Raw genomic sequence first — 27,285 nt, forward strand, 5'->3', positions numbered from 1 at the left:
TCTATCTATCTATCTATCTATCTATCTATCTATCTATCTATCTATCTTCTAGCTCCCATTGCCTGATGGCCACATCCTTTATATTCCACCTTTCCCCAAGGGTTCTCCAATATCCTCAGTGGGTAGGAAGCAATCTCTCTTTGACATCTAGTCTGTCATTGGCTTAAGACCCAGTCAATTGTGATCTCCTAGTTTTAGAAGTACCCAGCACACCAGTTTCATTTAGCAAATTTACAATCAGATTAGTCTATACAAAGGAAGATTTACTTCGAAGATACAGCATGAATAAACATACAAACATTCTCCCTCAACATCTAGAAGGGGCATAATCCTCCCAAGACCCCATCGTTCCCTGGAAAAGGAGGGGGGATTGAGTTCACGGCTTGGCTCAGTTCTTACCTAGCATTAGTCCCACCAAGTTCCAAGTGTAAAGCACTCCCTCATATGGCCCAAGCTTGCTGTTCAGCACCCTGGCTTCTCAAGGTTGTCCTGCTGAGCTAGTTATACCATCTAGCCCAGAACAATGGGATTCACATGTCCCCCTGGCTTGACCACAAGGGTTTGAGATTCTACCCTCTGACAGTAGAACTGAAAATGACAAATGAAACGGACCAAAACCCCAAACCCACTTCCTAGGGCCATAGGGCCTGAGGGAAAGAGGCCCTTAAGCCCTTCCTCGATGACTATATGGCGCCACTTAGTAAGTGAATGAGACCTTCAGCCCCAGAAGCCACTGGAAAAGGAGCAATACTGCATCTTCATCAGGTAGATTTTTTAAATGTCTCCAGTTTCAGCTATATAGCCAATGGAAAGAGACTTCTCCAGCCCATGTGGTATGGGACCACCAAATGTTTTCTCCCTAAAGTAGGTGCCTGGTGTCTCCCCACATGGGTATGGGTATGTCCATCCTAGGTGATCTAGGTGACATATATGTACATATACACACCTATGATTGTAAATATATACATACAAGTATACATATGTATGTATATGTATACACACATATATGTCTTAAATGGTTAGCCAGCAAATAAAATTAACTAAAAGTAAAAACGTTTACTAAGATGACATAGGAAGAACAGTAGCTACAAACATCCCTCCTCCCTTCCCCAACTTTGAAGCAAACTTTCCCACAAATGCGAACAATAGCAATGGAAGAGTGGGCGTGAACTTAAAGCACACTGGTAATGGGACGCATTTGTGTCCTATATATGTGGCCAACTAATCTCATGTCTCCAGTGCAGTAGGTTCTTGATATCATTTCTCTTCTTCCGTGATCCCCCTTGTTTTCAGTGTTTGTGCTGAGCAAGTCACTCAGCTGGGCTACTTGGGCTTGCTTCCCTCTTTGGCTCCTTTTCGACTGCAAGGGCTCATTATCCCTTGAATCCAGAGTTCTCTCTCTCTCAGCCGCCACTGGTCATGATTCTTTGGATTATTTCCTGTTCCTATATCCTGTGTAAATTTCTCTTTGGCAGATACAGTGCCTAGTTCTGGGAAATTAGCTATACTACAAGTCACCATCACCATTCTGGGTACAGGGTGAGGGAGGAAATAAAAATGCCCTTCTCTTTACTGCACTATAGTAGAAAAATGACAGCTATGTTCCATGAAACTCCTAAATTACTCCCCTGAAATGAGTGCTGGTGCTAGCAGGTTTAGTTTTTTACTTCTTACCAGGATTGGGGGCAATTTTTTTCCAGCCAATGACTAGATGGCCTTCCAATTCAATCAGAGAAATATTTTCACAGTTCACAAAAAGATGACAGTGTGTTGGCATATCGGCACCTAGTGGTGCAGTGAATACAGTGCCAGACATGAAGTCAAGAACACCTGAGCTGAAATCCAGCCTCAGACACTTACTAGCTGTGAGACCCAGCACAAGTCACTTAACCTTTCTCTGCCTCCATTACCTCATCTGTAAAAATGTGGATAACAATAACACCTACCTCCCAGAATTGTTGTGAGGACAAAATCGGATATTTGTAAGGCATTTTGCAAACATCAAAGTGTTATATAAATACTAGTTGTTATTATTAGCTTTTATTTACACTTTATTTAACACATTAAAATCTCATTATCTTTGTTATTTACCCTTTAATTTCTGTGAGTAAATCAACTTGGCTGGAGGTAAGGAATCCAACTATTCTCTCCTCATAAACATGCACACAAACATAATTTGAGGAATACCCTTCCCTCCCTTGTATTTAGCTCTAGCCTGTATCTGAGATCATACCAATACTTTCTCTTTCTCAGCTGTTGCCATTATAAACAAGACAGCAAGAACACTTGGAACTTACACAAGGAGAAAAATGATGATTTCATTAAAATATAGTGCCTAGTTGCTCTATCTAACCAAAAGGTGCTTAACCTGCAGTCCATTATCTTGTTTTTGAAAGATTTTGATAACTACATTTCAATATGATGAATAGTTTCCATGAATAGGATTCCATGGAATCCTATGTTTTTTCATTTTATGCATTTAAAAATATTATACTGAGAAGGGATACATAAGTTTTGGAGGACTGCCAAGGAGTCCATGACATGATACAGTACAGATTAAGAATTCCTATTTTAACTCTTAGGCAATTTGAATAAAATGTCCATTTTTAAGTGTAGTTAAGTAATATGTGATGACCCAGCAAGCATATATTAAGCACCTACTATGTTTAGGACACTGTGTTCAGCATTTGGGTAATACAAAATTTCAAATGAAAATCAGTCCCTTCCCTCCAAGAGTTTGCTTTTGGACTTAGTAGGAGTGCGTTGGAAGGTGAGATATGGCATGTAAACAAATACACATATAGTGGTTAAACTCAACAATTACACTAACAAACTACAAATTCCACAAGTAGCCAGGAGAAAGACCTTCAAATATAAAGGAAAGGACATTCAAATTACACAACTATGCTTATTCACCAGAAACAGCAGGGGGAATGGAATAAAGTATTGCAAAGAGCAAAGAACCTCAAAATGTAGCCCAATAAGACCTACCTTGAAAATCTCAACCAAATCATAAATGAAAAAAATAAAAAGAGGCATTCAAAACATCCCTAGAAAGAAAACCAGACCTGAAATATTTATCTTCTCAAAAATAAAAACCCCCGAAAATAGAAACAAAAAGATAAACAAAAACAACAACAAAATAACAACTGAGAGACTATTAAGAGATGTCTTTCAAACTGTGCATGAAGAGACAGGAGTGAAAGTATACATCAATCATAAGCAATTGGGGAGAAACAGGCTTGAAACATCATGGACTATTCCCCCACAACACTCTGCCTACACATGAATCAATTTTTTGTAGGACTAAATTATATAAATGCAGGACACATAAAAAGGATGTGGGAGGGGTATCACTGATAAATTCTTTTAAGAAAGAAGAGAGAAGGGGGCAGCTAGGTGGCACAGAGGATAGAGCACCAGCCCTGGAGTCAGGAGGACCTGAGTTCAAATCTGACCTCAGACCAAACACTTGACACTTACTAGCTGTGTGACCCTGGGCAAGTCACTTAGCCCCAATTGCCTTTAAAAAAAAAAAAAAGGAGAGACATTTTATAACTGGAGGTGGGAACTTGGCAGTGGGCATTATCTACAGGGCTTTGATGCTTAGAGAGACCATTTCATCCTGCTTGGGAGAAGGGGGTTCAGAGCTCATGGGTGCAACTGTCACCCAGAAGTGTGGGAAGGTAAGGATCCAGGGAATATATTTCAAGGCAAATGGGGAAAAATACTATAGACAGGGGAAAGGTCAATAATGAACTGGATAATCCATCCCATAGAAGGACTTCTACCATCAGGCAATATCTTCTTTATTGCCTGCAGGAATTGGCATTTCTAAAAGTGAGGCATGACAGAAGCAAGGGGCAAGATCCACAAGGCAGTAACAGAAACATATTAGAAGAGGGCATGTGAAATAATGAGTTTTATTTTTATAATAAATATAGAGAACAAGAAAAGATTAAATAAGCATAAGGGCCATGAATAAATAAATAAGTAAAAATATCTAGAATAGACAGAAAGGAAATATAAAATAATAAAGAGAATGAGGGAAAGAAATCTTCTTTTTTAGAAAGAGGCACAGATCAAATATTTCCTTTCCGTTGTATTTGAAGGTCTCTCTCTGTGCCTTTGCAGAATTTGTTGTTTCTCAATAGAAATATTAAACTTAACCACTGTGTGTCTAAGAGTTTGCAGCCTTGTGTTTTGATAGGTTTTTGTGTGGTTGTTTCTGTTTTGTTATTTGTGGAGGCAATCTATGGATCCCTTCAATGAATATATTGTTTGCTATGGTTAGAAGTTCTGGGCAGTTTTCTTGTGCTACATGGTAGATTTCTCCCTAAATCAAGCCACCTGGATTGTATTTTATCTGACTAGTCCTCAATTAAAATAGCTAAGAATTTTCCTATCCATGACCTAATACTCATTTAATAAAGGGCAAACTTTTTAAAAAGCTAACGTACTTAATTGGGATATATACATTTTCAAAAGGTTGCTTTGCTATTTCTAAATGTTAGAGCTCTATCAGATGAAAGTTAGTGAAAAGAGCTCTTAAAATTCTTAAGTGAATGAATTGTATGCATTTTTCATAGGACTCTCATCTGAATAGTTTTATAATGATGAAGAAATCCATCTTTTGGTGATTATTGACAACATCTATTTTGGAAGATGCCAGTGAATTAAGTGAGCTAGGATTTCAGCAGAAGCGGGAGCTATTGATTTTCCTCATGCTCTGGTTGTAGGCATCTTTGGTGATTGGAAATTTTCATCAACCTAGAATTTTCAAAGAAGTCCCTCATTTATATAGTTTAAATAACTTAACAGTTAATATGTATATATGTAAAGTTAATATGTATATATGTAAAAGCAAAACTTGAGTGTTATATCCCCTTGTCTGGTATCTTAAGGGAGGTATCATTCCAGAACTCTAGATTTTAACTAAGTAGAGCAAAGTTTTCTCAAGTAAACAGGCCTAGTATCTTATAGTCCTGTAAGGTTTTTTGGTAACCATCTTTCTGAACCCCAATTATACTTTGCTGATTACTTCAACCTATAAATTGTGGTATTGTTTAAAGTAAGAAATATTGTCATGGAAGAGGTTTTATGACAAAATTGATCCTTTATCCAAAGACCATAAAGGACTTTCAATGTTATAACATTAAAGATGTGATTTTTACCATTGCTTTATAAATGAAATTTTTTTCCAAAGACAGACATTAAGGAAGCCTAATCATGTCAGTAAAAGTGTTATTTTCTAATGATTTTTAGTTGTCAGAGTAAGCCCTCCCCCAAATAGCCTGGCACAGAATCTTAAACTGCTAAGGGAGACTTGTTCACACTCCATGAACAAATAATGCAAATGAGATAAAAGTGTGGGTGCAAGTTTATAAGCAGGTGCCTGTGGGTCTATTTGTTAGTGATGCAGATATCATAAAATGTTTTTTTAATAGTTCTGATAAGACAGATTGCCCAGATGACAGGGAAGATGATTTTCCAGAGTGAGAAAATCACTTGGAAGAAGGCTATAGGTGTTGGCAGCACAGACCATGGGCTGAATAATAATGATACTGATAATAATGAGGCAGTACATTGTAGTAGATATAAGACTAGAGTCAAGAAGACCTGAGTTCAATTCTTACTTCTCATACCTTCTTGCTGTATAATTCTGGGCAAGTCATTTAACCTCTCATTGTCTCAGGAAACTCTATAATACTATAAGTCATAAGCAAGTCGACATTCTGCATTGGTGAAGGGAGTTTTTAGAATGGGAATTCTCCATAGTTTTGAAATCCCAGATCAGTAGAAGAGGAAGAAAGAGGAAGTGATAACAATAATTTGTTGGTTATTTTTCTTCATTTTCAGAGGATCAAAATGACATAACCATGTTGGAGTCAAAGTACAGTGTATCTAATTGTGGCTGATCAGACCAATATGAGCTCAGAAGTCTCTAAGACAGACCGGAAAAAATAGTCCACATGAACATTTGGAGTGAAGGTGTCTCTAAATTTACACATTTCGTGTTTCTTTTGAGCTACTGTTGTTGTGCTTGGCTCATAGATCACAGTATCTCCTTTGATACGGGCATGCTATGCTTGGTAGTGCTGTGCCAGCATCTCTCATATCACACAATTGATTCCAAAGTTCTTCAGGGAGACCTTGAGAGTATCTTTGTATTGCTTCTTCTGACTTCCAGGTGAGAGCCCTCCTTGCGTGAGTTCTCTGTAAAAGTCTGTTAGGCAAACATATGTTTGACATTTGAAAACGTGGCCAGACCATTGGAGTTGCTCTCTCTGCAGTAGAGTTTGAATGCTTGGCAGTTTAGCTCAAGAAAGAACCTCAGTGTCCAGTACCTTATTTTGCTAGGAGGTCTTCAGAATCTTCCTAAGACAATTCAAAGGGAAGCAATTAAGTTTCCTGGCCTTACACTGGTATACTGTCCAGGTTTCACAGGCATACAACAATGAGGCCAGCACAATAGATCTGAAAACCTTCAGTTTGTTAGGTAGTCTAATATCTCTTCTTTCCCACACTTTCCTTTGGAGACTCCCAAACACTAAACTAGCTCTGGCAATATGCGTGTCAATCTTAACACATTGATTGTGTGTTAAGATGAGTACATTCCTGGAAAGTATACTGCCAAGGTATGTGAACTCATCCACAGTATTCAAAATTTCTCCATTTGCTGTAATTGATGGTTCCACAAATGAATGGTGTGGTGCAGGCTGCTGGAGAACCTCTATTTTCTTGGTGTTAATTGTTGGGCCAAAATTAGCACAAGCAGCAGAGCATTGGTCCATGCTTTGAGGTTGCATTGATTGCACAATCACCTGTGAACAAAAAATCATGCACTGACTCTCCCTCCACTTTAGTCTTGGCTTGTAGCCTTTTAAATGAAATTATTTACCATCAGTGAGGTAGTTGACCTTGATGCTGTGTTTGTCTTCAACTGTAGGTGTCTGACAACTTTGCTGAAAATATCATGCTAAAAAGCATGGGAGCAAGCACATAGTCTTGCTTCACTGCAGTGGGGACTGGGAAAGTGTGAGAGCATTATCCATTATCCAGAACCCCAGGCAAGCATGCCATCATGAAATTGATGTCCAATACTGAGGAACTTCTCTGGGCAACCAAATTTTGACATAATTTTCCATAAGCCCTCAGAACTGATAGTATCAAAGGCCTTAGTCAAATCAATGAATATTGTTCTGTTCTGCTCCTGGCATTTTTCCTGGAGTTGTTGGGCAGCAAACACCATATTGACTGTTCCTTGGTCCTTTATGAAGTCATACTGGCTCTCAGGTAGATGACCATCTTCTAGGTGAAGGATCAGCTTATTAAGGAGGACTCTGGCAAGAATATTTCCAGCTATGACTAAGAGAGAGAGACCTCCCCTGGGATTGTCACTGGACAGTCTATTTCCTTTACTTTTAGAGAGATAGAAAATGGAGACATCCTTGAATTTCTAGAAGATAATCTCCTCTTGCCATGTAACCTGGACATTTTTAGCCAGCTTTTTTATGAGCAATGGACCTCCTGCCTTGTAAATCTCAGATAGGATAGATTCAACACCACAGACTTTGTCACAAGAGAGGACCTTAATGGTATTCAAAACATCTCTTCAGTTGGAAATTGACTAGAGAGAGACTGACTTCAACCTGAGGTATATGGCCAATGGCTTCAGCATTGCTTGATGATGGTCTGTTGAGAACACTATAGAAGTGTTCAGCCCATCTCTCCAGGATCATGTCCTTATCAATGTGGCTCCATCAGCACTGAGTAATTGAGATGCACCATAGGTCTCTGGCCCATAGATAGTCATAAGGGCATCATAAAAGTGCTTTGGATTGTTACTATCAGCATAAAACTGAATTTCATCTGCCTTCTTACTGAGCCAAGAATTCTTCATCTCTCTAAGCTTCACTTGCATTTTACTTTTGGTGGAGTTAAATGCTACCTTTTTAGAAATGGATGAACCATCCTGCTGGAAAAACCTGTGGAGTTCTCATTTTTTGTTTAGCAACTTCTGAATTTCCCCATCATTTTCATCAAATCAGTCTTGATGTTTGTGAGTGTTCTGAGCCAGATGGACAAATACAGTGCTGTACCAAATCTCTGAAAGCTGCCCACTCCTTTTCTGCTCCACTGATGCCCATTGTGTATTGGCTCAGCTTTCCTTCCAGGTTAGCAATGAACTGTTCCCACTCAGAGAAGTGCCCTAATCTATTGATATTAAGTCTTTTGGTAGTTGCCTTGCCTTGGGGCCACACGTATTGAATGAAAATATTTATCTTGGAGAGAATAAGTCTGTGATCAGTCCAAAACTCTGAGACACATCTTGTCTTCCTCATTCTCACATGCTGTCTCTTCTCCTTACAATAACATAGTCTATTAAATGCCAATGATTGCTTCAAGGGTACATCCATGAGGTTTTATTGCATTCAGGTGAACAGAAGACAGTGTTGGTGATGAGAAGGTCATGAGATGCACAAGTCTTCAGTAGTAAGTGACAGTGGTAAGTGACAATTGCTATTGCTGTTGCATTCTTCTCAAGCATTCCCTGCTATATCTGGTAGGTTATGCCTACTCTAGCATTAAAGTCACCTAGAATTATAAGCTTGTCCTCTTTTGGCACATTAATGATGAGGATGTCCAGGTCTTAATAAAAATTTTCTTTGACCTCATCAGGATTTATCATGGTGGAATTATACACACTGACGATGGGCATGGCACTTTCCTGTAAGTGACATTTGCATTGTCATGAGCCTGTTATTCATTCCTTTTGGTAGGTATACAGGTTTGTTGACTAGATTAGTTTTGATTGCAAAACCTATGCCAGCTTCATGGTGCTTCTATTCACTGTAGCCCCTCCAGAAAGAAAGAAATATATATGTATATATATGTTTTTTTCAGCTGTAATTTCAATAAATTGGCCTTCTTTTACCATCCTTGTTTCACTCAGGGCTGCTATTTGGATGTAATACCTGCTGAATTCTCTCACAACAAAAGCTGCTTGTATTTCAGGTCTTCTGGATTTAATCTTGTCCATTAAGGGTATAGATATTTTATGTACTGATGGTGAGTGAAACTATCTTTGCAGAAGTTTTTGTACATTTTTTGTGTGTGTTTTTAACACAGGGTAGGACCCTTGCCTACCCACAGGAAACAGGCTAGGGTTGGGTAAAGCAGACAATTTTAGGACATTTTTTTCTTGCTCTTTCCTTACACTGGAAGGTGAGCAATGCAGTCCTTAAAAGGCTGCTCAGACACACATGGGGGCTACCAAATCCCACTACTGCTTCCAGTGAGAAGATGACCCTGTGGCTTGGACTGCCTATGTGTAGGGTTGTGACTCCAGCTTCCAGTGAATTTGCACCTGCTGCTTCTTCATTCACCTGTTGCCACAGGACTTTGGGATATGTAAAATGGTAAAATGATATGGGTGATATCTTTTGATTCACACTTAAATTGGATTTAAATGAGACAGAGTTGAGCAAAGTCATCAGCCTCACTCTCTCTTCCAGATTCATCAAAGTCCAATGGCAATACAAAGTTAAGATGACTGGTGATATCTTGGGATGTAATGGATGACCTTGGTGTCTTCTATGTCTAACCCAGTTCTAAGCACTCCACAGTGCCTGCTTCAGTCACCTTCATGGCCATTGGAACAAACTGTTCTCATCCATCCATTCCACCAGGGGAAGTCTTCACATGCTAGGGGTAGACACCACCTTAACTCACCAAAGGATTTGAGACCCCTCAGTTACCCTCAACCTGGTTTAGCCTGTCTGACAAAACCGTTTACCAAGGCATAGCCACTGTTCATGCTACAGCTTCTTGGAGCCACAAGTGAGAGTTTGGTGGATCAGGTGGACACAAAAGGTGGAAAACAGCCCTGAAAAGGCAGCCCTTGTGCCAGAGGTTCTAGTCTTCCCTGAACACACCCTACACCCTGATAACAATAGTAAAGAGGGAAACAAACTGCATCTTAATCATTTGATGCACATGGATTATATCAAGCCATATGGCTCCACTGAGAAAACAAATAAAATGGTTCAGTCGTCCTATGGAATCTTTCTCAATGACCTCTGAATATAACATAAAATTTGGATTCAATATGTGTAAAAATTTTAATATGTTCTACAGAAATGTAATGATCAAAAGCTTCAAGCTTTAATCTGGAATTTATATTAAACTGAAGGCAATATCTACAAATGATTTAGTCTCCTCCAAGCATGACATATTGACCATAAATACATCAAGGAGAAAGCTGTGGCTAAATATATTACAAGACTTTTTAGAATCCTGACATCGAAGTTGGATGGGAACAATACATTTAAAGCAATTTACAAGTATACAATACCAATCTTAATGTGTACTTTAGGAACTATGCCATGGACCACAACAAATTTGCAAAGTATCCTAGTAAAAACTTTTAAAAGATTAATGAAACCAGGTCTCAAGGCTTCATCCTAAGGGACCCATAGAATGATTAACACTTCCTTGTCGAAAAGGAGGAAGAAAAAAAATTTAGGCCACCATAAAATACACACGTATACACATACATGTACATGAACAGATAGATTGATATACATACATTTGTATATGTGTGTGTGAAATGGTGGTTTTACATATATATATTTATATTTTTATATATATATATATATAATCCATGTATATATGGATGTGTATATATATGTGTATACATGTAAAACCTTACTACGAATACTTCATTTTTTCAGCCCTTTCTCTGGAGGTGAATATCTTCCTTCTCTAGTTTTGAGGTGTGGGGGATAATGTTTCAAGTTTCAGGGTTTTTGTGTTGCTGTTTCCTGAGCTCCACTGGGGGCCTGACCTTAGGTACTCCTCTCAGCCCCTGAGCCATGGTCAGGGCCCTCACCATGTTGTCACTACAAATGCTCTTACTCCCTGTAGAGTCTCCCAAAGCTGTAAGCTTTAGCTCCCCCCTCTGCTCTGGAACCAAAACCAGGGACTCTGCTCTACTGGACGTGCTCACAGCTAGCAGGGCCTACGCCAGCCACTCCTCTGTGACCAGTACTCACCAGTGTGTGCTCACTCCTCCTCATACATATGCATAGCCTGGGACCCTGTCTGGTCAGTGCACCTGGGTCCCACATCCAGCACCATCAAAGTTCCTGTAATCTACCCCTGATCAGCTGTCCAATGCCCATACTGTCCATGGGGCAAAGGTTACTGGAGCTGAGGCTGCCACTAGACAGCTACCCTCAGGGCTTGTTGTTTGTTGTTTCGATGGTGTCTGCCTGGAGGTACCTGCACCTCAATCAGGTCAGACCAACCACCCCAGGAAGTCAGGCCTTTCCAAATGTCCTCTCAAGCTGTCTTAGGCAGACAACTGCTTTGCCCCACATTTAATCATTTCTGCCCCTCAAAGTTCACTTTGAAGCATTATTTTAATTGTTTGTGGAGGAGTTTTGGAGACAAAATTCCTGGTAATTTCCTGCTTCATTTCACCATCTTCTCAGAATCCCCTCCCGGGAGGAAGAAAATTGATAGACATTCTTACAGAATATGATAAACAGGTAAAAATTAATGGAAATACTTTTGGAACAAATAGATAAAATCTAATATAATTATATTTTTATGACTTTATAATTTATAATACATATAAATTTAATATATATAATATATTTATATATTATATATAAATATAATATATAAATTATAAAATTATGATAGTAATATAATAGTAATAGGAGAGACAGATAATAGGTATGTGCCACTGGATTTGTCCAATATAACTGACAGTTATTTACCTCTGGATGGAGTCTATGAAATAGCTAAGATCTACGAGTGGAATTCAAACATCCTCATGAACTCAGCTAACAAACACTGACATTGACAAAGAACTGTTGAACAGATGGCTGAGTCACACAAATTTGCTTTCAGAAATGGAGAAGTTTATGATGATGATTCAGGAATATATCATTGCCAGCATAAATAATAGAAAAGTTATCCTTAAGGAGGCTGAACTTTGTGATCAAGTATATTATGCAGAGAACTGGTAGAAACAGTGCAATACATAATTGAATAATGTAAAATTCTAATAACTTCCAAATATCTAGCAAGACATGACCAATTCAAGTTTTTTTTCACAGAATGATTGACAACAAATTTCTGAATCACAAATATAGAATTACATAGAACTCAGAATTTGACCAGACCATTATCACAGACTATACTGTTGTCCCTAATTGCTCGCATATAACACTAGTTCATAAATATTTAATGATTTTTATGGCTATCACTAAATACTCATAATCTCCAAGCTACAGTACATGGAACATAAAGTTTTCAAAACAATCATGATTCCAGAGACAGTCCCCTCCATTTCCAATTCTTAGTCACTGCAAAAAAGTTATGCATATTTTTTTTTTACATCCTTAGAGTTCGTTTTGCTTAAGCTTATTCCCTCCCTTAGCATACACAACCTCTGAAAGAAGTTGGTATGGGTATGGGAGAGGTTAGAACTTGGAAGATGGTATTTAACATCAGGCATTAGAATGAAAAGACTTATCTGAAAGTGAGTATGGTACAGCTGAGAGCTTGAGCTGGCATGGTATATTCGGGGGTGGCCAATAGGGGACAATTGAGTGAGAATAGCTCTAATAATGATAACATTTATGTTGTGCTTTAATTTCTTCAAAGAACTTTACACTTATTATTTCATATGATTTTCACAACACTGTGAGGAAGGTCTTACTATCATCTCCATTATAGATATGAGAAAACTAAGGTTGAGATGGTTGAATGACTTGCCAGCATTTGAACTCATGTCTTCCTGACTCCAAGCCTAGTGCTTGATCTACTGAGCAATCTAGAATTTTGCATAGCAACATGTATGGCTCTGACCTGAGTCCTAGTGATCCCTTCCAGAAGCATGCATTAGTATGAAGTGAGCGATTATGAAAAACTATGAGATCAGATTCCACCTGGAGCAGTATATCTGAGTCATGGGGATCTGAGCTCCCGTTGGTTTCAGGTCTGGATGGTGACTATCTGAGAGGCACTGGATAACTTGTGTAATGGATGGTCCTCCCTGAATTCCATTTTTCTTTCCCAGGCTCTTCCCAAGCTGGCCCTGGTCTGTCTCAAATTAACTTTCAAGACATTTTGTAACAGAAGCCGGGAACATTGATTCTATCCTTTGATTTGCTACTCAACTGAGGAGGTCCACAAGTGATTTTTAAAGGGAGATTGATTTTTTTAAAGTTCAATCTATTTTGAAAGGCAATGGATCTGATAGAAAAGGCAGGTTCAGGGTAAGTTACAGGACCATTGTGAGGATTATGAATAGCTATGCAAAATGGTAGGAATTTCTAGAAGGACTGAAATAAAGATGGGAAACTGCAAAACCCCAACTCTGCAATATACGCCAGAGGAGGCAGCCAAGGAACTGACTCCCTGTCTTGTGAGGGGCATTAGCTGTTCTCAGGAATGAATAGAGTAGAATCACTTTGAGCAGTGGCCATCTGATATCCTTGGAAGTCATCTAAACTCTTATAAAGAGCATTCTTTAAGGAGTGAGCAGCTTCCCTGGAAAATTCAGGATAATTGGTATAAGAGCCTTGTAAGATTCTTCTTCATGAAGTTCTTTTCCAAAGCAGCTGAAGTTCTCTGGAGGGAATAGAGGTTGAGCTTGGCCCTATCTTCTAAGGAGGAGGTGGACATACCTTCTAACTTGAACTGGTGGATGAATTTCCCATCGCAAGAGTCCACCTTCTCCAGCTTTTATCTCTTTCATCTTCTTTTTCATGCCTCTTGGAGGTGTTCAGCCTCTTTTCCTCCAACCAGTTGGCATTCTCCATCATTTCTTGCAGTTTTCACTCCAGTTTCTCTGCTGAGAGTTTTCTGGTGTAACCTGGAGCATGTCGTCTTTGATACCCTTCCTTTGGGGTGAATGGCTCTTTGTTCAGCCTCTTTCTTTCTTGTTTACTTTGGATTGTGCTGTCTACCAAAGGGACCGTGACCTCCTGTCCTGGGTCTTGGCATCCCATGTGCTCTTCCTGCTGGCATGTTTTGTGGGCAAAGGGGAGGTACCCTGTGACCTAGAATGATTCTTGACCCTGTGTACATTGCTGGCATCAGTTACTGGAGGTCCTGGTAGTCTTGATCATGGTGAATATCTTTAATCTGTAAGCCATAACCTGGAATTTTGGGCAAAACAGGAGGAGGACTTGCCATCTTCTTCTGAGACTCTACAGGGATCTGCTCTTCCTCACTGGCAGAATGGTCACTGCTGCAGCTGCAATGCTTGTGCTTCTTGTGCTTTTTTTTTCCTTTTCCTTCTCTTTTTTTTTTCATTTTGTCATTTTTTTTTCGGTGAAGCAATCAGGGTTAAATGACTTGTCCAGGGTCACACAGCTAGCAAGTGTCAAGAGTGTCAGAGGCCAGACTTGAACTCAGGTCCCCCTGACTCCAAGGCTGGAGCTCTATCCACTGCACCACCCAACTGCCCCTCCTCTTTCTTTTCCAGGCTCATTTGCAACAATTCTTTGATTTTCTTCCTTTTCCCCTGATTATTCAAGACTTCTCTCTTTTTCTTTTCTTCCTTCTTTGGAATGATGAAAAGTGGGTCCTCATGGATTTTGCTGGTCATTATCAAGTAGAGAATTGGCACCTGAGGAGGCAAAGATGGAGTCTGCAAGAAGTCCTTTCTCTGATGAACAACCTGCTTCTTTGTCTTCCATCTTCTCAAAAGCATATTTGTCCATGGGACGTTCCATCAGGTACTTATCACAGTTCACCATCCCACCAGGGCCCTGGTACATCCAGTATAGTTTTATTCTGGTTTTTTTTTCGACGACTCACACATCCTCTGCATAGCATTGCATTTCCTCCCCTGCACTCTCTTCCTGAAGCTCCCGCTATAGCACCTCCATCTTTTTCCATTCTTCCTCACGTTTCTGCTCTGTCTTCCTCACTTTCTCCACATTTTGGAGGATCTGTGGGTACCAGCTTTTCTTCAGATTCAGATCTCCACCTCCTATGATGGCCTGTTCTATTGTGACAATCATAATACAGTAGGACATCAATAAAACCAACAGTCAAATTAAATTACACTTTAACAAGTATGCAGAAGATTTTCTTTACTGGTTGAGATTGATTACTCAATATTCCACGGCTGCATGAAAGGTAGAGTTGGTGAGAGCTTGGGAGAAGAGATCCTGGTCTTCTGGTTCCCAGTTTTAGACTTGTGGTTTCTGATTCTCTTCAGGGAAAGATCCCTGAAAGACTGAGAAGTCAGCTAGAGAGGAGCTGACATCTCAATCATGTTCCTATCCCAAACTTGCAACACTAGACTTGGGAATTTCATCTTTGGTAAGATATGAAACTCTCAGGTTGAGGTGAGATATGAGATCTCAGGTTGAGTTGAGATATTCCACTCCCAATAGGAGAGCTCATTAAGCTCTGTGAATGATATCTGATACATACTTTCATTTATATTCTTTCTCTGATTTTTATTTGCTCTTGGCTTGGGTAAATGAACTTGTTTATTATTCACCACCTCTTGGCATATAAATAAATCACAATTAAAGGATTAATATTTGCTGTATATGTGAGAAATATGGAGGACACATAGCACCAGTGATAATTAAAAGAAACCCACTACAGTTAGACATAGAAAAGATCCATTACATATCACATATTATATTCACACTTTTCTTCTATATGATATAAAGTGGGCCAGGAAGTAGAAGATAGAGAAGTTTTCTTTCCAATGGAAGTTCTTCATTCACCATTTTCAGGCACAGTATCATACAGATCTTTCAGAGACAAGAGAAGGATCACAGTGTTCAAAGAAGTATAGCAGTAGGATCTAATGTCTTCAAGAGGCTGGGAACCCATACGCAGAAATTACAAGGAGGTAGATTTTGATTCAGAATAAGAAAGAAAGTTCTGACAATGGAGTTATCCAATAATGAAGCAGGATTTTAACTTAATTGTTATTTTTCACAGATCATTTTTGATCAAACTGTTATCTTCAGTAGTAGTTTGAGAATTGCTCTACTTATTCTTTTTTAAACTTTTTAAATTTTTTCCACTTAATGCTATTTTATTTTTTTCCTATTACATGTAAAGATAGTTTTCAATATTTATTTTTATAAGATTTTGAGTTTCAAATTTTTCTCCCTCCTTCCCTCCTCTCCCCAACTCCCCAAGACAGCAAGCAATCTGATATAGGTTATACATGTACAATCATGTTAAACATATTTCTACATTAGTCTTATGGTGAAAGAAGAATCAGAACAAAATGGAAGAATCATGAGAAAGAAAAAACAAAAAAAGTTAAAATATTTTGCTTGGATTTACATTCTGACTCCATAGTCCTTTCTCTGAATGTGGATAGCATTTTCCATCATGAGTCTTTTGGAATTTTCTTGGATCACTGTGTTGCTGAGAAGAGCTAAGTCAATGATAATTGATCACAGCACAATGTTGCTGTTAATATTCTCCTGGTTCTGCTCACTTCACTCAGCATCAGTTCATGTAAGCCTTTACAGGTTTTTCTGAAATCCAACTGCTCATAGTTTCTTATAGCACAATAGTATTCCATTACATTTGCATACCACAAGTTGTTCAGCCATTCCCAATTGAGTGCATCCCTTCAATTTCCAATTCTTTGCCACCACAAAAAGAGCTGCAATAAATATTTCTTTACCTATGGGTCCTTTTCCCTTTTTATGATCTCTTTGTGATACAGACCTAGAAGTGGTATTGCTGGATCAAAGAGCATGCACAGTTTTATAGCCCTTTGGGCATAGTTCCAAATTGCTCTCCAGAATGGTTGCATACCTGCTTATTCTTTAAGGAGTGTGGTCCCTGTTAGTGAAAGTATTCAAGGAGAGCTAATCTAAACAGTTCTTAAATATTGTTTTTTGATTTTTAAAAATAAGTTTTTATTGAGGATTTTTGTGTTTTTTTTTGTCATCATAATTTTCCCCAGTATTGCTCCTCTCCCCCTCCCAGAGAACCATCCTATATAATAGTATTTTTTGCAGACAAAAAAAATAGGCAAAAAATCAGCACATTTTATCAATACATTGAAAACATCTGAAAATACATGCATTGTACAATGCTTATGGGACTCCCATCTCAGCAAAGGGGTAAACTGGGAATATCTTTGCATTTTTCTTTTCAAGACATGACTGTTCTGTTTAATTTTGCAATATTTAATATTTATCTTTTAATTTTTGTTCTGTCCATCTATATTGTTATTTTTATTGTATAACATTTTCTTGACTCTACTTACTTCACTCTACATCAGTTCATATGGATCTTTGCATGTTTCTCTGTATTCATGCCAGTTGTCATTTCTCACTATACTATAATATTTATCATTCACATGCCAGAATTTGTTAGTCACTCCCCAGTTAATGGACACCTACTTTGTTTACAATTTTTTGTGATTATAAAAAGTGCTGCTATAAATATTTTGATGCAGGTGGGGACTTTCTTATCAATGACCTCCTTAGGGAATATACCTGGTAATGGAATCTGTGAGTCAAAGGATATGCATATTTTAGTCACTTTATTTGAATAATTCCAAATTGGTTGTACAGTTTCACAACTTTACCAACAATGCAATAGTGTTCCTGTCTTCCCATACCCCCTCCAACATTGACTATTTCCAACTTTTATGAAAGAATTGCTTTTAAAAAATCCTACATTAGCTGAAAGATAGGACCAAATCACCTCTACATTTTCTTCCACTCTATAGTTATGTGGATCTATGCATCTATGAGATAACATAAGAAGATAGTGGAGAGAGCCTTGGTTTGGGAGTCAACAGACCTAAGTTCAAATAACAACTCTACTATCTAGCTGTGTGACCTTGGACAAATATCTTACTTGCTGGGAGCCTTGATTTCATATTTGATTTACAAAATTAGATTAGCATAGGCATATTTGTAATTGAAAAACTAATTCCTGAGACATTTACAATTCAAACATTTGCATGTAAATATTCTCTATGCATAAAGGGTATAATTCTAACCCTAATTTTTTTGACTGAACCTATGATTTCATTGGTGTGGGGCCCTGGTATCAAATTCAATTGGTAGAGATGGGGGAGAGAGGAACTAATCTCTACTTTAGGATCTCTGAAGGCTGTATATTGACTTAGAAAACCACATATTAACATTATATTCTATTGTATTTTTATTTCTTTTAAAAATATTTTCCAATTACACTTTAGGCCCTGTGCTTGACACCTGTTTTTGTAGGCTGAGGATTACCGGAAAAGAAACTCCTTCAGTCAATGTGGATTAATACCTTTGTCCAATTTATATAGTCTTAGAGAGTTATTTTGGGCACTGAAGGATGTTACACGTTCTATATATGTCAACGTTAGGACTTAAACCCAGGTCTTCATGATCCTTCCAGCTAGTCACAGTGCTACACTGACTCTTATGACTTTTATTATCTTTTTATTAATCATTAATGTTCCTCCCCCCTTTGCCCATCTCTTTCATTCTAGTTTGGCACTGATTTAAAGTTGTCTCCAAGAGGCAGAAGCAGGTAAACAAGTGATTTTCTTCTTTCATCACACATAATTTTCAGTTTTCTTTGTTTCATTGATTAATGAACTGCACTTTAACTTTGTTAACACAAGCTGGACTTGATAACCAGGATACGTCAATGTGTTAGGTTATCTTGCCTGCATTATCTTGTGTGTAATACACTCTACACAGAGAGGAATGTTAATGACAGCCACTCCCCAGTTACTGCAGTTTTTTTGTTTCCTTCATGTGTCTTTCTGAGAACCTGTGTTCTTGTAATGTTGATATACTTCATAGGCTCGTATCATCATGGGCCGTTGGAAAGAGCCCTGGCTCTGGACTTGGAAGATCTGAATTCAATTCCCATTTCACATGCTTATTACCAGCATGACCTAGAGCAAGTCATTTAATTTCCCTGGACTTCAGTTTCCTCATTTCAAAATAAGGTGCAGGGAGGTTATACTTTTCCAGAGTCAAACAGATGGCAAGATTGAACACAAGTTTTCTTTATACACATTATACACATTCTTGTTTGCTCAGACCTTGAAAACAGTTTATCCTGTAAGTCTTACGGAGACTCAGCATAGTAACTAAAGTGACAGGAGTCTTTTATGTTCCATCTAATGTATCCTAGATATGCTTTTGCTAAATGTCACATACCCCAGTATTTTTACTCTTTCCACAGATTTCAGCTACACTGTCTTTAAGTAGTAGTGGAAAATTGGTCTGCTTCTTGCTAAAGAGTTCTTAGGATTCTACCAGCTTTAACACATATGGAGAGGAAGTTGTGGTCTAAGGTAGAGGTATAAAACATGCCACCTGTGGGCAGCATTCAGCCACAGTACTCTCTAGTGAGATCCAGACTAGCTTAAAATGTAGATGGGAAATATTTAACAACATTAGTAAAAATACAATGAAACATAGATAACATTACCTTTTAAAACTAAGTCCATATGCAGCCTGCAGGGATCTTTATATACGGATTAGTGGCCCTTTTTCTATTTTAATTTGACACCACTGCTCTAGTGCATAGAGAAGTAGTGAAGAAAGGAAGATTTAGTCTCACCTCCGACAGTAGTGGCTGTGTGACCCTGGGCAAGTTAGTTAACCTCTCAGTGCCCCAGGCACTTGCTAAGACTATAAATTAAAGGCAATTACAGATCTGCTTTGGTGCAGGGAGTTCCCCTATACCAGTGAATTCAGGGGTTGGTTCAAAAATTCAAGGACAATAAATTAAAAAATAAAACCTTATAGCTGATATGCATACACACATACACACACACACACATTTTCTATCAATTGTTAGTTGTTGTGCAGCTTAATTCAGAAGTGCCAAGTTTTTATGGATTTTTTCCTTTCTTGAATTGCACAATATAACAATAATAAATAACACATCTGGCTCCAATTATGCAGACCTTGACTTACCAGAAATTACTGACTCAAGTTTTATGGTCAGGCCTTGATGCCAGGAAAACCTTGGGTTAAAGTCTCATTTCTGACATGTACTGACTTTGTGACCCTAGGTAAGTCATTTAAGATCTTCATGCTTCATGTAGTGTTCTAAAGCTATAACCTGTAGTTTGCCTTGGTAGATGGAGTTTCCAGGATTTCACTACATTCCTGAAAGCCCAAGTCCAGGTGAAAGGTGATCTGAATTTAATTTGATCTGGAGTCAAGGCAGAGATAAGGAACAAGCTGAGAATGGAATGCAGGGTGTATAAGCCTGGGTTTGGGGAGTAATGGAGGAGGAATGAAGACTGGAAGTTAGAACAGTCTGGTACTAGAGCATAGGGGAGGTTAGTAGGAAGTAGAAGGCAAGATAGTCTACCCAATTCTACCATCCAGATGATCACCTATCCATTTGCTTGTAATAAATGATCTAATGTTTAATATTCAACTATATTCTGCTTCTGACATGGAATGATGTATTCTGAAGTTCCCATATACCCAAGGGTATGCTAGAACTAGCTTAAACTGGATCTCTGTCAAAACATTTGTTAAATTTTCAGTGTTAGCATTTACAGCTCAGAAAGCAGCAAACACTACAAATCAAGGTTTGATTTTCTTCTTGATTATCTAAACTTTTAAAAAGTTATGGAGAAAATGCTAATAATCCAGATTAAGATGAAAATTGTGTCCTGAATTTTGGAGAGCCAGTTATTAAACATTTATCAACATACCCCTTGTATAACCCCCTCAGTCTTATAAAGGTATTCAAGAGATTGAGGAAGGGCCATATCTATCTGACCCATATTTAGGATGCCTTGAGACAAAGTCTCGTAGCCAGAAGAGAATTTCTAGAAATGATTTAGAATTTTTGGACTAGAAATAAGAATAGTAGCAACAAATTCAATGTGAATAACACACACACACACACACACACACACACACACACACAACTCAAAGCTGACAGCTCCATTTAGGAAAATTTAGGGGAATTTCTATTTTAAATATTTTATTTTTCCAATTACATGTAAAAACAATTTTTAACATTTACTTCAAAAAATTTTGAGTCCCAAATTCTCTTGCCACTCACTCTCCTCCCTACTCATTAAGAAGGCAGAAAATTTGATATGCGTTATACATGTGCAGTCATGTAAAACATATTTTCATATTAGTCATATGGTGAAAGAAAACGTAGACCAAAAAAACCCTAAGAAAAATAAAGTAAAAAAAATTAAGCTTCATTCTACATTCAGACTTTATCGATTCTTTCTCTGGAGATGGATAAAGTTTTCATCATAAGTCCTCCAGAATTGTCTTGGATCATATTGCTGAGAATAGCTAAGTCATTCACAGATGATCATCATATAATATTATCATTTCCATGTACAATTTCCTCCTGGTTCCGCTCACTTCATTTTACATCAGTTCATATAAGTCTTTTCAGGTTTTTCTGAAATCCACCTGTTCATTATTTCTTTTGGTACAATAATATTCCATTACCATCATACACAGCAACTTGTTCATCCATTTCCCAATTGATTGGTGTCTCCTCAATGTCTGCTTCTTTACCACCGCTAAAAGATCTGCTGTAAATATTTTTGTACAAATAAAATTCACAATTCCACCAATGGTGCATTAGGGTCCAAGTTTTCTCACATACCCTACAATATTTGTCATTTTTCTTTTCTGTCATGTTAGCCAATCTCACGGGTATGAGTTGGTAGCTCAGAGTTGTTTTAATTTGGATTTCTCTAATCAATAGTGATTTAGAGCATTTTTCATATGATTATAAATAGCTTTGATTTCTTTATCTGAAAACAGGCTCCATAATAATTGAATTATTTCTTTCTGGCTGCTTGCAATACTTTCTCCTTTACCTAGCAGCTCTGAAATTTGACTATATTTCTGGAAGTTTTCATTTTGGGATCTCTTTCAGGTGGTGATTGATGGATTCTTTCAATTTCTATTTAAACCTCTCATTGTAGGATATCAGCGCAGTTTTCCTTGATAGTTTCTTGAAATATCATTTCTAGGCTCTTATTTTGATCATTGCTTTCAGGTAATCCCATAATTCTGGAATTGTCTCTCCTTGATCTATTTTCCAGATCAGTTGTTTTTTTTCCAATGAGATATTTCACATTTTCTTCTTTTTTCATCTTTTTGATTTTGTTTTATTGTTTCTTGATGTCTCATGGAAACATTGGCTTCCACTTGTTCAATCCTAATTTTTAAGGAATTATTTTCTTCAGTGAGCTTTTGTACCTCGTTTTTCATTTGACCCATTCCACTTTTTAAGGAGTTGTTTTTTTCTCTTCAGTGAATTTTGTAGTTCTTTTACCATTTGGACTGTTCTGGTTTTAAGATGTTCTTTTCTTCAGTATTTTTTTTTGCCTACTATACCTAGCTGTTGATACTTTTCATGATTTTCTTGCATCACTCTCATTTTTCTCCATTATTTCCTTTACCTCTCTTATTTGGTTTTTAAAATCCTTTTTGAGCTCTTGCAGGAATTCTTTTTGGGCCTCTGACCAATTCACATTTTTTGAAGCTTTGGATGTAGTAGTTTTGACTTTGTTGTCTTCTTCTGAGTTTGTGTTTTGATCTTTCCTGTAACCATAGAACCTTTTATGGTCAGGTTCCTTTTTATTGTTTGTGGTTTTTTTTCCCTAGTCTATTTCTTGATTTTTTAACTGTATGTTAAAATTGGCCTCTGCCCCTGGTCTGGAGTAGGCATTGTCCCAAACTTCAGGTTTTTTCAGCATCTGTTTTCAGAGCTAGATGTGGGAGTTGATAAGTTTTCAGTTCTCCCAAGGTAGTATGTATGATCTAAGGAGAGGTGTGATCACCGTTTTCCTGGCTTGTGCTCTGGTTTGTGAGCAATCTTTTATATCCCAGAACTGTGACCAGGGACCCAACTCGTGCTAGTGCTCCTCCTTGCCCCGAGATTGTGACCTAGAACCTCACATGGGTAACACAATAGCATCCTGCACCCTGTGTCATCAAAGGGCCCCCGCAATCTCCTAACCAATTATCCAACCCCCCTCCCTGTTTGTGGGCTGAGTGCTCTCAAGCAACTGCTGCCAATTCAATCACGCTCAAGGCCTGCTGCTGGACTGTGCCCACTCTCACCCAATGAGACAGACCTTTCCTGCTGACCTTCTTAGTTGTCTTAGGATGGAAAACTGTTTCACCTCAACTTTTTGTTAATTCTGCTACTCCAGAATTCATTTTGAGGCATTATTTTAAAGTTGTTTGCAGGAGAATTTGAGAGAGCTCTGAAGAGTCCTTGCCTTTACTCAGCTGTCTTGGCTCCACTTCCCTCAGTTTGGGGAAATTTCAAGAAAGCTTCTCATTCTTAAACCCTCCAAAAATGTGGTGACAAATTCTTCCCTTATTTTTGTAAAATAGGTAGCAACAGCTTCTGCAGTCCTCCCTATCTGTAGTATGACTGCCATCTTGTGGCCAAAAGAGGTGTCAATTTTCCCAACTATCCCTAAGTGGAATGGCTTGTTCCAAACTCATCCAAATCCCTCGGTTTTGATTGTCTAGAAGAGATACTGCCCTGACTAGAGAAAGTGAAGATTATCAGGAGACCCCTCTGCCATAATGCCAGTATCTCTGAATTCAGATCCATTCTCATAGTTATTTAGGAGTTTATCTAGGGAGAAGAAATGAGGGGAAAAATAGAAAGGCTTGAAGGAAAAGCTACAGAAAATGAAGATCCTTCTAGGATGAGCCCATCAAGTATTATTAAATCCAAAAGAAGTGACTCCAGTTCTAGCAAAGCATTAATACTATTTTTTTCCTCATCAGAAAGAAAACATTGATACTATAATAGGCATATAGTAAGGATGCTGGCTGCATTGTGAAATCGTATTGAGTATTGTAACTGCACCAGACCTTTATTTTCTCACCAGCAATATGTAAAAAATAATTTTCAGTACCAACCTCATAAGGTCATTGGGAGGAAAGCACTTACTAAGCTGAAAAAGGCTAAATAACTTATTATTATTATATTATTACTAATTATAAGTGACCCCAAGTGACTGGAAAATTTTTTACAGTATTTAAGTCTTTTGCATTTAATATTCAATTATATACAATTATTAACAGGTTAAAAACAGAATAATAAAAGCCTAATGCAATACAGAAAAGGTGGTACTAAATTGGAAAAGCCTAAGTTCCAGTCCTGGCCCCCAAACTGTGTGACCTTGGGTTAGTCATTTGGCTTTTTTGAGCTTCAGTTTCTTCATATTCAAGAAAAGAGTTTGGGGTAAATCACTATGCCATCCTATTATGAGATTCTCATATTTGACTTCACTTCTTCAACCTCTCCTTTCCTTGAACCTTAGTAACAAATCTCTTTTCTAGTTCCTAATCTGATTCTGTTGTCTGCATATCCTGTTGATAAGTTTGTTGCCCTCATCATTGACTCGTATTCAAAGCTCCTAGAAGGACAGAGACTGTGTCTACCGAATTCTATCTTACTATCACCTAGAATAGCCCCTCATTCAGTTGGATACTTAATAAACCTCTCAAGGATTTTATGACCCACCAGACAAGACACATGTAAATACAAGAATAGTCTCCAACCTGTACATAAACTTTTTTTGGAGGGGGAAGGGATAGAAAATTTAACAATCAGGCTCTATTTTACTAGGATCAGTAGAAATTACTATCGTTCATGGAAGGGCTATATTGAAGAGATTGAATGTGAGTCAGACTTTAAAATTGGTGGAAGTATACCTTAACAAATGACAAAAGAAAAATTGCCAGATTTTTCTAACTTCCAATTATCAATCTCCCTTTCTATAGTCCTTGTCTCTTAGAAAGCATTGGATCATCATATTGGATTATCTTTTATTTTCATGAATCATTCATTGTCTTCAACTTGAACTGGATGACTCCTTATGTGCCTCCCATATACCACATCTTTTTATCCTACAGAATAGTTAGAATTGATCTGGCATTTTCTACCTTTTAAATTCTTTCACACCTGTTCACATTTGATTCTCATAATATCAATTTGAGGAAAATGTGATATAGAAAGTTGGGTGATTTGATCAAGTCAAACTACAAATTTGATGGACTATCCACAGTGACAACCTAAATATTTTCATTCCTAGCAAAATGTTCTTTTTATATCACATAGTCTCCTAATAGTTTATTATTTTCTTGCCAGTCTCTACAAAGCAAAGTTCCACAACCTAATGAACACTAGACTTTGGAAAAACACCAGAATTTAAGAGAATGAGGCAAAAGATCAGAAAGAAAAACTTATCTTTTGAGTGAATTCAATGCAGTTCTTTCATCAAAAGAAAGATGTTACAAAATAGCAATTAAAGTAATAGTCCCCCCAGAATGGAACTTAAATAAAAAGAGAAAGAAGTGTCAGGTTAGTATGGGCCTTATCTCAGCACTGGGAAAACAGAGCCAGTCCTGTTGCTTTGGACACAAATAGTCCCCTAGAGTTGGAAAGTTTTATTCCTTCAGTTTTTATACCTTTAGGTATAAAACCAAGGTTAACAAGCCACTCTGTATTCTCCTGTACCTTAAAATTAACCCCTTTATCCAGATACATGAATAAGAATTTTTTAACTTAGGGCAAGAAAGCAGCCAATGATGGAGATGCACTGCCCTGAAGATGTAACAGATACTTGATTAAGACTGCCATTTTCAAGAATGGGGTCAAATGAGAAGTTCACCTTGAGTCCAGTCATTGATGAGGAAGAAGGATGGAAAGAAGCAAGGTTTGGAATCAAGCTATTGTTGCCCTCCAAATTTTAGTGCCCAGGTTCAAAGCTCTTGTTACTATACCTTAGTTAAGGCTTTACCTTTGATTTTTCTGTGATTCTATGATCATTAAATAACTTTCCAAATTTCAAATTAGTTTTCTTTATAGACCTAGTGTTGGTAGGATAGGGAAGTGGTAAAAGATGGTCTGTATGGAATTTTGGTTCCTAATTACTGTGCTTGAGTCTAATTTGCATGACCCAATTCACCAATACCTGATAAGCACTAGGTGAACTGATAACAAGCAATTTTCGAAATCATGCAAGACTAAGGCCTAGACATTGGAGCTGAGATAACTATTTTGCAACCATTGTAGTCTTCTCATCACTCAACTAAATTCTCTTTTTTCCTGTAATGAATTATCTTCACAGTTCTGGAGGCACTTCCTCCACAAAAATTATATTAAATTCCTTCTCTTACTTTGAATTTGTTCCTATTATGTCCCTTATTGCTTCAAGAACTTTCCTTTCCTTTCACTTAAAGTGTACTAAAGGCACATTCATAGCCAATCTCTTCCATATTGTCTTTCAGAGAGAGGAATTTATATTGAGCCCCAGAAGAGTGATAAAGCGGGATTCTCAATTCTTTATATGCCCCCCCCAAAAATAGACACAAGTCAAAGTCTAGTCTTGTAACTGCTTTTTTCTTATGTCAAATGGATTTAACGTTTTTGAGATAAGGTTTATTAAGACTCCAATTGTATCTGGGGCTGTTCTAGCTAATGATCAGGTAGAATTAATTGAACACAGTCTCTGTTCTTAAAGAACGTCAAGTCTAAGATAATGATGTGGACAAACATGAACAAGATACTCTGATAGCAAAAAAAATCACTAAGACATGTGAACAGCATATATGTATGTATTACACACAATATATTAATGTACATGTGTGTACTATATATACATATGTACATATGTATATATTTATATAAATAACTTCTTTGACTTTTAAAGAAAGTTTCATATTTTTTGCTTTGTTAGTTTTGTCTCAGAAGGAATTTTTCTTTTCCTATTCTGGAAAATACATTTTGTGTCTTTTTTCTTTTTTCTTCATAGAGAGCAGATTTTCTAAAGAAAAGGCACAGACATTTTTATTTCTTGCTAGTTGTATCCTAAAATCAGTTTTATGTAATTTTTCAGGCATAAACTAACTTGGTTTTATCCTAACCTGTTAGCATGAAAATATTTTTATGAAATTGCTGATTTTATTGACATATATCTCTTAAAAGTCTGAGTGCTATATGTTGATACTGTTTGGTGCTGTTTTCATGATTTGAATTAGTGTCTTTTGCTGTGGTATTGTATCACTTAAGTGTAGAATATTAATGTAATCGGCCAATGTTGCTGTAACACTAATATTTTTTAATTAATGCGGACACACATAGAGTATTCTCTAGGAAAGACGGTAACTAAGGCCATTTAATGGTACCATGTTGCTTCTGCAATTGAAAAATATAGAAGTTTCCTAATTTTAGAAGTAGACTTGGACCTTTAGAATGAGGACAATTTAA

At 37.5% G+C, this 27,285-nt stretch overlaps 1 pseudogene; it reads right to left on the reverse strand.

Annotated features, from left to right (window-relative positions):
- Positions 1-13,578: 13,578 nt before the first annotated feature.
- LOC114049457 lies at positions 13,579-15,065 on the reverse strand (annotated as a pseudogene).
- Between the last annotated feature and the right edge of the window lie 12,220 nt (positions 15,066-27,285).

The sequence above is a fragment of the Vombatus ursinus genome, unplaced genomic scaffold, assembly GCF_900497805.2.
Source record: "Vombatus ursinus unplaced genomic scaffold, bare-nosed wombat genome assembly UNPS02014798.1, whole genome shotgun sequence".
Classification (NCBI taxonomy): domain Eukaryota; kingdom Metazoa; phylum Chordata; class Mammalia; order Diprotodontia; family Vombatidae; genus Vombatus; species Vombatus ursinus.